Below are 16,473 nucleotides of genomic sequence, written 5' to 3' on the forward strand. Positions count from 1 at the left end.
AACATTCATCAATTTGAAAATGTTGAAAATATCTAACGGTTTTAAATCCACAGACCTTGGTGGCCACCGAATATTGATTCACAGATTATCATTGATAAGCACTTGGTTAATTTGCCGTGTGAAACTGAAACTTTTGATGAGTTTTTCAGTTTGATATTATTTATATATTGTGTTATAAATTTTTGAAAAAAAAGTGATTTTTTATTATTTTCATTTGAAAAAGCGGAACTTTTTTCCATAACTTTGATACTTAATTGCAACAAAAAACAAATGATGAAAGAAGTGCCTACAGAATGTTCTTGTTGCATTTTTAAAGTACCAGTTATAAAGAAGTTATGAGAACTTTTCGTTTCAAGCCATTTTGCCATTTTTCATTTTTCTCTTATAGCTTGGATTTATGAAGTTGTGGTTTTCTCAAAATTAATTCTACCAAAAATCGGGCCCAAAATGTGGTCATTCATTCATTTCTAGCTCAAAGGGATTCTGACATCCCCTCACTAGACAACAAACTCGGTACATCCGATACTTTAGGTTGACAATTCATTGTTGTTAAATTGTAAAACTATTTTTAAGATTCTATATCTCTTTGAGTAAAAAGGAGGAAACATATTGTCGCAGACTTTGTGATGGATATGCATGGCGGTGAAAACCCTAACCCGATCCTGACGTCCAGTTTCACCCCGACGTCGGGGGTGGATCCGAAGGAGCGCGCCGACGCTTAGCGTCTCGTGACGTCACAATATTTAGCCAAGACTGATTTCAATAATGGCGTCCTCCGTCGGAAGGGGTGGGGAAGGAACGGTTCTCTCTTCCAGTGAATCTCGGGGCTTGGGGTGAAACACTTAGTGAAATTAAACGAAGTCGACAAAGTTAACGTAAATTGAAAAATATCACCTACATGAGCCATACGTAACGCGAAAATTAACGGCCGTTACCTTACGAAGGAGTGAAAGTTCGCACAACGACGGTATTGTGATTTCCGAAAAGTTGTACTTTTGGGGTAATTAGAAATTTTTCAGAATCTTCATTGGAATTTGATGTTTCACTTTATTTTTGTTATCAGCAGTAATATTCCAAGGACATTGATAATAGACGAGATAATTTCATATTTATGGCAATCGAGCGCTAGTTCTTTGGTAACATCTCGAAGCCGAAGGCTGAGGGATGTTACCAAGCAACGAGCTTGAGAAATTTGTTATAAACTTATGAGGCATTTGTCAATGTCAATGTTTAACTCACAACGAAACATTTATTTATTTATTAAAACAATAGTTAGTGAATAATTTAAATTTAACTTAACATTAGATTCGTGATTCGTTGCTGTTCCCTACTATAGAAGATATATTACCACGCATAATATGTATGATCTTGTTGTGGGGTTCTTGATCGAGATTTGAGTATGGTTGTATAGAATTTTGATTCCTATTACCTATCAGTAATTTTTAGCAATTGTTGTTCTTCTATATCACATTTTGTCCATTCACTTACAGCAGTTGAGCTATTCGAGTGATTTGTTTTCTTTTCGTCTTCAGTCCAACCCTTCATACCACATTATCGTACCATTCATCAGTTTCATTTTTCCAGTGTCAATTTAGTTTTAAGGACAGAAATAGTGAGGTAAGATTTTCGCCTCGCTTTGATATCAGTTTATGAAAAAGACATTCAGGGCAGCTTTGTATTCCACTATTGGAAACCAATCATCACTACTTATACAGATTTGAGAAACATCTTGGAACGTTTTACTGAACACTTGGTTGTATTCAATATGATTTGTGCGAGAGTCATTGGTATTTTTCCAATTCAAAAAAATTAACCCGACAAGAAACTGCCTTACCTTCTTGCTACGCAAATTCCACAGCAGCAAGATGGTAAAATTTACGCATAAGACCTTCACGTTTCTCCCTCAACTTTCTTGTCCAGAGCAAATTTTGCGTTGTCTAGTGATGAAGAGGCATTCCATCACTAGGTGATCCGGAGTTTCTTCCTCCTCTCCACATAATCTGCACCCGATATTTTCTTCTAGACCCTTTTTCATGAGGTGTTTCCTAAGGTGACATTATCCTGTGAGGAATCCAGTGAGGGGGAGTAGTACTATTGCTGAGATACAGATACATTTTGGATCCCGCAGTGTCAAAGGTTTTTAAAAAACTTTTCGGAATGACCCAACCCAGGAAGATTCCGGGTTTTCCTTCTCCTGAAACCCTTTCTTTTAGGAACATTTGCCTATACCACAGAAAGGTTCCAGGCCAATGAAAGGAGTTTGTGCTCTTTTTTTGGCAAATGTGTTGGCATCTTCATTCTCTTCATTACCCAAGTGGCCGGGAACCCAGATCAAAAAGACTTTGTTATTCTTGCCTTGCCTATTTCATTGAGTATATAGTATTGTTAACTAGAGACAAATTTAACAAAACTGAAAGGGTTTACTGATCACATCTCTATGTGCTTGCAGAAAGCATATGGAATGTTAAAAATTATTTATAGACATAAAGAGATTATGAGTAGAAAACTTAAAATTCTGTTGTGTCAGATTTTGGTCCTCTCACATATGAATTATGCTGATGCTTTGTACGATCCGTGATTGAATTTCAGTGATCGGATGCGTGTTCAAAAGTTACAGAACTTTTGTTTGAGGATGATTTTCGGGTTAAGGAAATATGATAGGGTAAGCCACAGACTTCGGGATGTAAATTGACTCAATATGGAGAGAAGGCGACTATACAACTCAACCGTTTTATTCTGGAAAATTATAAATCGACGTGCTCCTCCTTACTTATATAACAAGATCACTTACCGTTCTCATGTCCATAATATAAATATTCGTTTTAAAGGAATACTAACTCCTCTGATTTTTAGTTCACAACAATTTCGTCGTTCATTTTCATACAACATTACATTTTGCATGAATAAGTTACCTCTGGACATCAGAAGGTTAAAAGTTATTAGTCGCTTCAAAAACTTGTTATTCACAATGCTGTTGAGTGAGCAGAACAGGTCTTTATCAGGGAAGTCGTGTCAATGTTTGTATTCCTAAATGTTTCTATTTTCGTTTCTCCACTTTCTGGTTTTTTCCATTACATACATATATGACCGAAATTGAATTTTGAGATTCTTATTATTTTATTTTTTTTATTTTTTAGATCTTCAATGAATCCAGGGTTAGATAGAACAGTGAATCCGGCATGGATACACTGGATCTTGCACATTCTGCGAGAGAATATGTATTTTGTTCGCAGAATAGAAGCCTTTATTATTATTATTATTATTATCTGCTTATAGTTTCTTTCTGATTGCATCATGGGCAACTCGGGCTGATTTTTACTTGTTAAACTAGTCATTCATAATATTATAGGGATAGTACTTTTTTTGCAAGAGTTTGCACGAAAAGTTCCACATTATTGTCTTCACTCTTGCTTCTATAAATTCGACTCCGTCTTTCTTTCTCATATTGACTGCTCAATCTTTTAGTATCAACGTTAAAGGTATAAACAGACCAACGCAGACTTTGGGAGCGGTAGCGGGAACGGGAGCGATGCGTTAGATGCGGCAGCGGGCTGATTGCATGGCATTCACACCAACGCGATAATAATAAGATAAAACTACGAACTGCGGGAAAACACTGCACGCTGCAAACCGAAATTAATTCGCAGACATTCTGCAATTCGCATGCGTTCTATTCGTACCGGTATGCACTCCTTCATATCCCGCCGTTGATTTCTATCCCGCAAAAGTTTCGTTCCCGCTCCCGCTACCGAAGTCTGCGTTGGTCTGCTTATACCTTAATTCTTCACAGCTTTTTCATATGTTCATTTAATTCATATTCTCGTTCACAACTAAATTCCATAAATAATTCTCAAATGACTTCTAATACGCGAAACTACATTATCTTGGTTTCAATTTAGATTCATTGGAAGCTTTGTATTCCTACTTGACCGATAGAACTCAATATATATTTATCGATTGGCGACACTATGTCGTCTGCCTTTGATGTTCGTACTGGGGTCTGTATTGGGGCCATAGAAGAGCTCCTAAGAAACTATTTCAGCGCGTTGAAATAGTTTCATCAATTATTTTTGATGATTAAAAAGTAAAATAACTTATTTCCGCTTTATATATTTATTTTCACAACAATTGTTTCGTCATGATAACATGATGAATTTCCGACAAGTAAAGACTGAGACAATCAAACAATTATTTTTGCATGTGAGCCAATCTAAAGCTTCGAAGATTTTGTTGCGAACGAACATAAAATGAGAAACCTAAATAAAAAAATTAAAAATATATGTTCTTTGCATGTACTCACAATAATATTTTCTTTTATATATTCTGGGTATCCACGTAATTGAAAAAAGAAGAGGTTAAAGCTTCGATGGCCTATGTGTGAGTACCAGTACCTACTATGTTGATACGGACTTCATTTTGAAGAGGGAAATTTATATTATTTCAAGAATTAAGGGCTGTCATTGAAAAGGACTTTCGTTTTTACAAAATTGTTGAAATCAGTAATGATTGATGAAGCAATAAAAGATCGAGATATCGAAAAGTCTGAACAGAAACTGCATACTATTATCCAAATGGTCAAAAATATCTGACTGATCAGTCAGAAATGTAGCTTGATGAGGCCACAGTGTGGCGAAACAACTGTTGCTAACAATTAAATAATCCAGTGGAAATTATTTTGTTTTATTTTATTTACCCATGATATAGTTGGTCATTCTCTAAATAATAAGATGATGAGTTGAACTGACAAATTGGACATAGTGTATACAGGGTGTCCGGGAAAATGTGGGAAATCTCTCGGATTCAGATGAAACATAAAAAAATAAGATGACAAGTTCCCAACATTTTTATTCCTAGCGGCCCTTACTACGGAGATACGGACTAAGTTGTACATTTTAATGCTTACATTTTCAACACCCTGTATGATAAGGAGTAAAAAAATACAAATTTGGATAGCTGAAACATTAAACTAAAAAAAAAGTATCTACTCTTGTTGATAAAATGAACCGTTTTCTAGAAACAAAATAAAAAAGGAATTAGAATTCATGTTCTTTTGAATAGAAATAAAAAAATTAATTCCTTTGTTATTTCGTTCTTCGAGAACGATTCATTTTATCGACGATAAACAAGAATATCTTTTTTTCAAGGTCAATGTTCAAGCTATCCAAATTTGTTTTTTCTACTTCTTATCATACAGGGTGTTGAAAATATAAGCATTAAAATGTACTGGGTTTTTCACCATTATTTGACCCCCCCTCTAACTTTGTTACTAAAAGAGGTACAAAAAATGTTTTCTACAAAAGTTTCACGAAATCGACTAGTGTTTTTTAAAATGATTTCACAAAACGATATATATATACAGAGTGGGCAACATATTGATTGCAACTTTATTCTTTCAAATGGAACACCCTGTATATTTTTCTATATTTGACTAGCTCTTTTTCCCCTGACTTCGAATATATAACATATGTTTGGTCTATCTCTCTTATTATTATATAGAGTTTCAAATTTTAAGAACCACCTAGCATGCTCAGTTCTCAGTTTTCAAGTGGTAGGCTGCGATAACTCAAATTGCCCTCTCGTTGGCAACGATATGTCATATTTTTTTCACTATAAATTGGAATTCGATGATTTGGATGCAACTCCATATATATTCTCACCTAGTAGCTTTCTTATTTTTATTGTTCTTTACATACAGTGAAAATATATCAAATTTTTCCGCTTCTGTGTAGTGCATATTCGATGACAAACGTATGTCAGATATCGTTGCCAACGAGATAACTCAAAAAAAGGCAATTTGAATTATCGAGCCTTCCACTTGAATAGTTATTTATAATACAAGTGCAGATGGCATTGATATTCTTCCACGAGTTCAAAATTCAAAAACGAGCCACGAAGTGGCGAGTTTTGGAATGAACGAGTGGTAGAATGAGCCTTCTGTACGAGTATTATACATTATTTTCTCTAATTCATTGCATTTTCATTGAAATTAATGAAATATTTCCATAAATATAATTTAGTGATTTTTGCATTGAAAAATGTTGGTTGGCAGAACTGATTTCTTTAAGGCAATTTGATGAATTGACAGATGAAGCCGTAGCGGAAAATTCGGAGTGCCAACATAGAATAATAAAATATAACCATGAAAACTGTGCGTTTCTGATATATTCTCGCACGATTTTGTTCTACAAGATGTGGAAGAATGAACGGAATAATCACAGAATTAGAGAAAACTGATTACTTAGCTTGCCAGGTGGTTCTTAAAATTTGAAACTCTGTGGTACTCAGAATAAGAGAGATAGGCCAAACATATCATATATTTTCGAAATTAGAGAAAAATGATCTAGTCAAATATAGAAAAATATACAGGGTGTTCCATTTGAAAAAATTAAGAAAATCAAGTAAAATCAAAATTAAGTAAAATCAATATGTTGCCCACTCTGTATATATTTAATTTTTTGAAATCATTTTAAAAAACCCTACTTGATTTCGTGAAACTTTTGTAGAAAACATTTTTTTTTACCTCTTTCAGTAACCTAGTTAAAGGGTGGATCAAATTATAGTGAAAAACCCGGTACAACCTAGTATAACCCCTGATAAACTAAAAGAGCTAATTTAAATTTCAGGTCAGTATTTTGAGAGGTCTTTACTAATGTTCATCATATCAAATATTCTTTAAATAATTTCCATATCCAACAAATCTCGTCCTTGCATTCAACTCAGGAAATAGGGATCTTGGCTTCAGGACTGCTAATAGGGTGAATAATACACTCAGTTTCAACTGTCAACGTTTCGATCCTATTTGAGATCTTCTTCAGGACTGTAAAAGTATTTATTAAGAATTATTGGACAAATGAACAATCTGGTTACAACAATACGAAAAAAATACACAAAATCATTAAAAAAACGGTCTTATAGGCTTATACTATACTTCTATATACAATCATCAATAATAGTGAAAGACAAGAAATGACTAGGATTCAGGTGGAATTAGGTTATTTTCTTTTCGATTTTTTATTATATAATTATTATGAAATGAATCATACTTTTTCCTCCACGATACGAATAAATATAAACACTCACCAATTTAGTCATATGTATTACGATGCGGGTGGAGTTGTTGAATTCCATTAGACCTATGTTGAGGTTTTCTATTTCGTCAATAATCTTATTTTTAATAGTTGGTTTTTGCCACGAAACTTATGCGGTTGTTCTCTTTGCTTAGCTGATATGATACTGGTGTTTTGTATTCGAGTATAAATATGTTATCATTGGATTTTCAAACATGTTCTGATGATATTCTTACCGACACGAATTCATTATATTTATTTGATTTCTCTTAATAAATTGTTGTAAATTATACTTAATTTTTGAGTATCTGTTCTAATATTCATTGTGTCATGTATGGAAATGTGTATCATTTCACTGATACATCTTTTATGATAATTGCATTCTTTATCTAAAATTTTCACTTCATCAAAGTCCAAATTATGATTTTCTTGGAAGTGGTGCACAGCTAGAGCGGTTTTCTCATTTTTGTCTATATTCTTTCCCTGGCAATCGTACTTATGTTGACGTATACGATTTTTTAGGTACTGTTTAGTCATGCCCACATACGATAGGTTGCAATCTTTACAAGGAATTTGGTAAACCAAATTAGATGTCATTAATTTCGGAACAGAGTCTTTTAATTTTGTGTATATGTTCTCTAGTTTTGTGAGTGGATAGAAAGCAAGCTTGATGTTAGATGCTTGATTTTTTATCAAATTACCAACTTTTTCTGATAAACCTTCAATGTATGGAAATTTATAATAGATGATTCCATCTTTTTCCCTCCTTTCTGTATTAATTCTTGTGGTCTCAACAAATTTGTGTTTATAGGAATGCATAATTTTATTTATTAGCTTTCTGGGGTAATTGTTCTTTCTTAGAATATTTTTTATTTTCAATTCATTCACTGGCCAAAATTCTCTACTGCTGAGACTGTAACATCTAAAACATAGGTTCTTTATGGTATTGTTTTTGTGGATTTGTGGGTGGTGTGAAAAGTAATTGAGAACTCGGTTGGACGCAGTTGCTTTGGTATGCCAATTGGTCAAGATTGTTCCATCGTTTTTTCTGATAAGCTGGACATCTAAAAATGCTATTGAATTATCTACTTCCTTTTCTAAAGTGAATTGAATGCGTGGATGGAAAGCATTGAATGTCTCGAGAAATGTCCAGCTTATCAGAAAAAACGATGGAACAATCTTGACCAATTGGCATACCAAAGCAACTGCGTCCAACCGAGTTCTCAATTACTTTTCACACCACCCACAAATCCACAAAAACAATACCATAAAGAACCTATGTTTTAGATGTTACAGTCTCAGCAGTAGAGAATTTTGGCCAGTGAATGAATTGAAAATAAAAAATATTCTAAGAAAGAACAATTACCCCAGAAAGCTAATAAATAAAATTATGCATTCCTATAAACACAAATTTGTTGAGACCACAAGAATTAATACAGAAAGGAGGGAAAAAGATGGAATCATCTATTATAAATTTCCATACATTGAAGGTTTATCAGAAAAAGTTGGTAATTTGATAAAAAATCAAGCATCTAACATCAAGCTTGCTTTCTATCCACTCACAAAACTAGAGAACATATACACAAAATTAAAAGACTCTGTTCCGAAATTAATGACATCTAATTTGGTTTACCAAATTCCTTGTAAAGATTGCAACCTATCGTATGTGGGCATGACTAAACAGTACCTAAAAAATCGTATACGTCAACATAAGTACGATTGCCAGGGAAAGAATATAGACAAAAATGAGAAAACCGCTCTAGCTGTGCACCACTTCCAAGAAAATCATAATTTGGACTTTGATGAAGTGAAAATTTTAGATAAAGAATGCAATTATCATAAAAGATGTATCAGTGAAATGATACACATTTCCATACATGACACAATGAATATTAGAACAGATACTCAAAAATTAAGTATAATTTACAACAATTTATTAAGAGAAATCAAATAAATATAATGAATTCGTGTCGGTAAGAATATCATCAGAACATGTTTGAAAATCCAATGATAACATATTTATACTCGAATACAAAACACCAGTATCATATCAGCTAAGCAAAGAGAACAACCGCATAAGTTTCGTGGCAAAAACCAACTATTAAAAATAAGATTATTGACGAAATAGAAAACCTCAACATAGGTCTAATGGAATTCAACAACTCCACCCGCATCGTAATACATATGACTAAATTGGTGAGTGTTTATATTTATTCGTATCGTGGAGGAAAAAGTATGATTCATTTCATAATAATTATATAATAAAAAATCGAAAAGAAAATAACCTAATTCCACCTGAATCCTAGTCATTTCTTGTCTTTCACTATTATTGATGATTGTATATAGAAGTATAGTATAAGCCTATAAGACCGTTTTTTAAATGATTTTGTGTATTTTTTTCGTATTGTTGTAACCAGATTGTTCATTTGTCCAATAATTCTTAATAAATACTTTTACAGTCCTGAAGAAGATCCCAAATAGGATCGAAACGTTGACAGTTGAAACTGAGTGTATTATTCACCCTATTAGCAGTCCTGAAGCCAAGATCCCTATTTCCTGAGTCTTTAAATAATATTAAGTGGTTTGAAATTTATTCCAGTAAAGTGGATTTCCAGTGAAGTCATTCAGGAGGCCATATCTCCGTAGGGAGGGCTGCTAGGAAAAAAAATGGTGGGAACTTGTCATCTTATTTTTTATGTTTTATCTGAATCCGAGAGATTTTCCACATTTGCCCGGACACCCTGTATATGTATATGTGGTCTGTAAAGGTGCAATTGACGCATGAAACTACAAGTGCTTCTAATTTCTGTTCTGTTTGATTTTTGTTCTCTCCCATTCTTTTTATATTTTGTAAGATTCTAATGATGTAATTATCTCCGAATTTTGCACGGAACTCGCAATTCTTAGTTCCTTTCAACACCCAAAATCTCAATTCCGTTAGTTATGTGGCCACGGAAATATTGGATTTGACATCAGTGAGTCACTATCAAAAGAGATTATTTCCCATTCAAACACACAAACGACACAAAACCGTATTTTCAGATATAACTCTGACCATTTGTTTTTTCCTAAATACTTTATGATTAACACTCAGTGGAAGACCCTGGATACGTTGAAATTGATTCCTTCGGAATAAGTTTTTGAACTCAATATTTTATGTAGGTTTATTCTGATAGGATGAGGTCAGTATTTAATTAATCACAAATTGCTTTATAATAAGAAGAGATTCATGGCCCATTAGAATAATTTTATTATTCAGTGATGTTAGCCCGCTCATGGATCTTGAATACAAGATCAGGTTTGGAGAGGATCCTAAAACTGATTTGATGAAAAAATTGACGAATTAATTTTGAGATAACTTCATTAGGAGCAGATTAAGAAAATTATTGATTGTCTCATTAATATATCCTGTGTTAAACTTTCTGTAATTTCAGAATACTTTTCTCATTTCAAAATATTTCGAACATATGTTATTCTAAAAGATGTTTTAAATTGGTAATTGAAACAAAAAATTTTCATCAAGAATTATGATACAGATTCATGAAGCTGAATTATTTTCTTTATTCAACTTTCCTTGCAATTCCTTCTAAAAAGCGCTTGTTTAGTGTGTTGCTAGACTTTTCATCAGGTCCGTCAACCTCAACTCGAGCCTCAACTCAATCAGGTGTTTTCTACAGGGAGTTGCGTGACTTTGGTCACTTCCGAATCAACCACTCCCAACCTCGAGTTACTAATTCAATGTTTTAGTCCATCCATCGTTATATAAAGCCACCCTTTGTTGGTAGGTAATCTCAATTATCTTTTATGCAAGCTGATGCAACAACCAATCGATTCCTCCTAACAATACATAATTTTCAGTTCCTAAACCATAATTTTTCGGAAAATTTGGACGTTGCGAATTGGGGTAGTTCAACATAGAGTCAAATATTTGAATACCTCTTTTGAAGAATCGATAAAATATAATTATAAAGACTAAAAACGTTTTTTCATTGTCTCTCTTTACACAAAATCGAAAAATTAGTGTTTCAAATGATTTTGAAACTCAAAACTCACCGCCAAAATAACAATCATCAATTTTGAATCCTAGTGTACCCTAAAAAATGAGAATAGCACCGACGCCGACGTGAAGTCAAAATCGGGATTTGCACCCTTGTTCAAAATCTTTTCGGAATCATTGAGTAAATGTTGCTGCAGCTGCATTATACTCAATTCAGTCTTACGAAATTTCATCTGGAGTCAAAACTTTCTGTTCACAAATATGCAGGTACCTCCACCCTCCACGATGCCTTTTTTTTCGGAATTTGAGCCGCGAATGCTCTAAAATGATAACGTTTGACTCGCTGGACAAAATCAATTCTGTCCGTTCAGTCATACATCATATACATGATAACTCCCAAACAGATTGAATAACACGGTTAAATTCGTTAATGACCAATCAACGATTTCGTTAATATCGCCGTTCGATAATTTCCGATTCAAAATACATGAAAAATAAATGATTATAGATTAAGAATAACAAGTTCAAGCTTCATTGAATGTCATGTTCATCTCGTTACTAGCCCAAAAAAAAATCAAGAAGATTATCAGACAATAAACTCAATAAGTAAGTGAACACATCAGATTTTGAGTGTATACCGAGTGAATTTTTTGAGATGAATCATTCAAAAAATCACGAAAATCATATTGGTATAGCTCCAGACCACCAAGGTTTGCCCAGTAACGAACTCAAAATCGATTATGTCCATCCGAAATATTCAGGGTAGGTTCAGAGTCCGAATACCTCATAGAATAAATCCTTGAAATGGATCCTAAATTTTACCTACATAAAATCTGCCTCTTCAATAATTGAAAAAAATGCCCTTCCAATCGAACTAAAATTCATAAATCAGTTTCAGTTCCATTGGGATTTGAAAAAATTATTTTTCACACATATTTTGATTAAAGTTCATCGACAAATGAGTTATTCAAAAATTCATGTGATACTCCGGACCACAAAATATCTTTCAGAAAAAGAACTGGTTTGTTTTTTCATGGGTTGTCGAGTTCTAGAAAAATTACAAACATTAGGTAATTTCTAAAAAGATTGTATATTTTCATGAAAAGATTGATTTAATCGGAAATAGATAAATTTGAACACCCTGAACTGAAAGATTGTTCGAAACATTCTGCTATTTATAATATTTATATAATTTATGATATTTCCATTTTCCATAGATTGGAAGGTCTTTGGAAAAACCCAATATTTTCAAAATAAGTTAATTTATTGGAATGATATTTTGAGAGTGAATACTAAAAGAAGGGAAATAATTACTGACTTCTGATAATCATTGAGAAGTTCTCAATGATTATCAAAAAATCGAAACTTACCTCCGTTCTTCTATCATTCACTTTTAAAATCTCATTTAAATAAATTAATTCATTTCGAAGTTATGAAGTTTTCCAAAGAATATTCAATTTATGAAAATTAGAAATATATCAAAAATGGTATGTTTGCATAAGAGTATGAAATTTCAAAGAAACTTGGGTTCATTTATTTCATGCAAAATGAGAATTCAATAAAAAACAGGGTGAACTATAAGATAAAACATAATATGTTTGGTGGCGAGGAGACCTGGTTCAGCAGAAACTGCTCTACAGCTGTCGCTTCAAAACAGGCAGCGTTTCATCGATGGCAAAAAGATCCGGGCCCTGAGACTAGAGAAGTATATGTCGAGGCTAGAAACATTTGCAATGAGACACTCAAATTTTCAAAAGATGCTCACAATGCCAAAATAAGATCAAAACTTGTTGAATGTCCGAACGGATCCCGTTCATTTTGGTCTTTCGCCAAAACTGTTGGAAAAAATTTCACTTCCAGCTCGTTTCCTCCTCTAACCAAGGAGGATGGAACACTAGCTACGAGTGCCCAGGAAAAAGCCAACATTTTTGCCCATTTGTTTGCTGGAAATTCCACTCTGGATTCATCGGGAAAACAACCCACAAACATTACACCTATTGACAGTCATATGCCCGAGATCACATTTCGCCAACGTTCTATCGGGGGGATTTTGTTGGGTCTCAACACCAACAAAGCCTGTGGATCCGACGGAAACCCGCCGATTGTTCTCAAGAAATGTGCCCCTGAACTAACACCTGTTCTCAGCAAGTTGTTCAACCATTCTTACAAATTGGGGATATTCCCGTCCAACTTGAAAGTTGCAAGAGTACAACCAGTCCCCAAAAAAGGCAAAAAGACCCTACCTAGCAATTACAGACCTATCGCACTGCTGTCTGTTATTTCAAAAGTCATGAAAAAAGCTATCAACATCGAGCTCATGAAATATCAATTATCAACAAATTAGCCGTGGCACTAAATATCTCCAAGGCATTCTATGACACCAGGGACTCCTCGCCAAAATTCCATCTTATGGCTTGCCTCCTCAGCTTTGTTCTGTGCTAGCTAGTTTTCTCTCAGGCAGATCTCTTCATGTGGTTGTCGATGGAGTTTCATCTGACTCTCTAATCATAAATGCTGGTGTTCCGCAGGGATCAATTCTAGTACCAACACTATATCTACTCCACATCAATGATCTGTTGGGAGCAACTTCATGTCCAGTACACAGTTTTGCGGATGCTAGTACCCTCCATACCGCCTTCTCTTCCAGGGCTCCAATACCAGCCCGCCAAATCAGTAACGAACGAGGAAGAAATGTTAATAACATAAATATGGACTTGGCAATAATTCTTGAATGGGGATCCAATAACTTGGTGGATTTCAATGCAGACAAAACACAAGCATGTCTTTTTTCTAGAAAGGCCGATATCAGTATGCCCAACATAAGCTTGTCACGAGTAACTAAACCTTTGAAGTCATCCATCTCGATGCTTGGTATTACCATCAGCAATAACCTTTCTTGGAAAGATCACGTGAGATCAGTTGCCAAAAGTGCATCCCAAAAACTTGGTTTTCTGTTTCGTGCTAGGAGCTATTTCACTTCGAGTCAGCTAGTTATGATTTATAAGGCACAGATCCAACCTGTCCTGGAATACTGTTCGCATGTTTGGAGTGCGGCACCTAAGCATATTTTGAAACTGCTGGATTCTGTCCAAAAAAGGGCAATTCGTCTCGTCGGTGATGCCTCGCTTACAAACTCGCTCACCACTTTGGAACACCGTAGAAAAGTTAGCGATCTGTCTCTATTTTATAGATATTTTCATGGGCGATGCTCTTCTGAAATATCAACAATCGTTCCTCCTTTGGCAGTCTCTTCGAGGTTAACTCGTCAAGTTCAGTCTTCACACCCCTTTGTGGTCGCGTTGGGGACCTGCAGAACATCTCTTTTCAAAGACTTGATCATCCAACGAACAGCAAGGCTCTGGAACACATTGCCTAGGAAGGTGTTCCCCGAGGCATATAACCTCCATAAATTCAAAAAGAACACCAATTCCTACCTTCTTTTCCTTGATTTTCACGATGTTCTCTGAACATTACAGGATATCTCCTTTCGTGGAACCAGAACATAACAAAAAACTTTATTGGAGCACACCACGGGCGTAGCCAGGGGGGGGGGTTTGGGGGTTCAAACCCCCCCCGAAATGTTAAAGATGTCATAAAAACTAATTTTTTTTTTCAAAATCTCGAAAATATTTTTTAATGGAATTTGTAAAAAGTGAATGAAATTATCACTCTCAGTTCAATTAATTTGTAATGTGAAATTTGAGTCAAATTACCTCTACGTAATCCAGTCAATTTGTGCTCACATGCGCACAAAGGAAAGTTATGGGTTAGTTTGATTTTTTCGATCGTATGTAACGGGTGTTTTTTTTCGAGATATACAACTTTAAGTTGGCATTACTGTTCAAGATGGCGACCAATTTAACAGCTGTCAAGTGATTTATTCTCAGTTTGGTTTGGCAATTCATCATGAATAGACTCACGCCTGAACAACGCTTGAAAATAGTGCAATTTTATTTCGAAAATAATGGTTCTGTGCGGAATACGTATCGCGCACTACGTCCATTAGTGATGAAGCGCACTTCTGGTTGAATGACTACGTCAACAAACAACATTTGTAGTGAAGCTAATCCTCAAGTGTATTTCGAAACACCGTTACATCCAGAAAAACTGACTGTTTGGTGCGCTTTATGGGCTGGTGGAATCATTGGTCCGTACTTCTTCAAAAACGATGATGGCCAGAACGTTACAGTCAATGGTGATCGGTATAGAGCCATGATTACTAACTTTTTCATTCCTGAATTGAACAACCATGATGTCCAGGAGCTGTGGTTCCAACAAGAAGGCGCAACATGTCACACAGCTCGTGCCACAATCGATTTATTGGAAGACACGTTTGGTGACCGCCTAATTTCACGTTTTGGACCAATTGGCCTCCAAGATCTTGTGATTTAACACCGCTAGACTACTTTCTGTGGGGCTATGTAAAGTCATTGGTCTATGCGGATAAGCCACAAACCCTTGACCATTTGGAAGACAACATTCGCCGTGTTATTGCCGATATACGGCCACAAATGTTGAAAAAGTCATCGAAAATTGGACGTCCAGATTGGACTACATCCGAGCCAGCATTGTCGGTCATATGCCAGAAATCATATTTAAAATGTAATGCCACAAGATTATCTTGCGGATAAATCAAATTCATATCAATCGAATAATCCATCGTAGTTTTATTGCAATTTAAAGTTCTATAGCTCTAAAAAAAACACCCTTTATTTTTTTGGGTTCTGAATCCGAATCTGAGGTTTAGTATCAAAATTCTGTGACGGAACATTAAAAAAAAATACAAAAAAAATTCAATCTTCTGACGTTTTCTTCCATAAAGTTTTTTGTCCGAAAAACCTGGCTCAAACGATAGTTCAAAATTGGAGTATTATATCTATTACTGCTAAAACTCAGTTGATGGGGTAGTTTTAATTTCTTCGATTTATTATCTCTGTTTCTGGGGTACAGAATTTGAATCTGAAGTTTGCCACCAAAATTTCATGATATAACATTGAAAAAAATGCAAAAAAGGTGATAACTATCATTTTTTACCGGTTTTTTGCATATAAACTTTCTACTCATAAATTTGAATTTGAGTACTCTGTTGTATAAATACTACGACGGTATTTTTTTCCTAAATATATTTATAGGAATCGATGTAAAGAAATAAACTAAATTTCAAAAAGTGATTTTGAAAATGCTTTTTTTCTCAAAACATACTTGAAAAATAAATGAATGAATGGGTAGGCTCTTTTAAAGTTGATATATTTAAAAAGAAAAACATAAGATTTTTTTTATAATATGTAAAACCCCCCCCGAAACTGAAACCTGGCTACGCCCGTGGAGCACACTGTGCATGTCCAAACCTTGAAATGTAGTTCTAATGGAGAATAATGATAGTGTGTCGAAAAGAAATTCGAAAATTTC

The 16,473-nt window shown here is 34.5% G+C and overlaps 1 protein-coding gene across 2 annotated transcripts in view; it reads left to right on the top strand.

The window, feature by feature from the left end:
• The first annotated feature begins 828 nt into the window (after positions 1–828).
• Positions 829–16,473, top strand: part of LOC123678306 (LIM/homeobox protein Lhx3) — a 91,406-nt gene continuing 75,761 nt past the window's right edge. For both annotated transcript variants that reach the window (XM_045615288.1, XM_045615289.1), the window contains exon 1: positions 829–1,000. The gene's annotated coding sequence lies outside the window, so the exon portion shown is untranslated. The remainder of the gene's footprint in view (positions 1,001–16,473) is intronic.

This window comes from Harmonia axyridis, chromosome 4 (assembly GCF_914767665.1).
Source record: "Harmonia axyridis chromosome 4, icHarAxyr1.1, whole genome shotgun sequence".
In the NCBI taxonomy this organism is placed as follows: domain Eukaryota; kingdom Metazoa; phylum Arthropoda; class Insecta; order Coleoptera; family Coccinellidae; genus Harmonia; species Harmonia axyridis.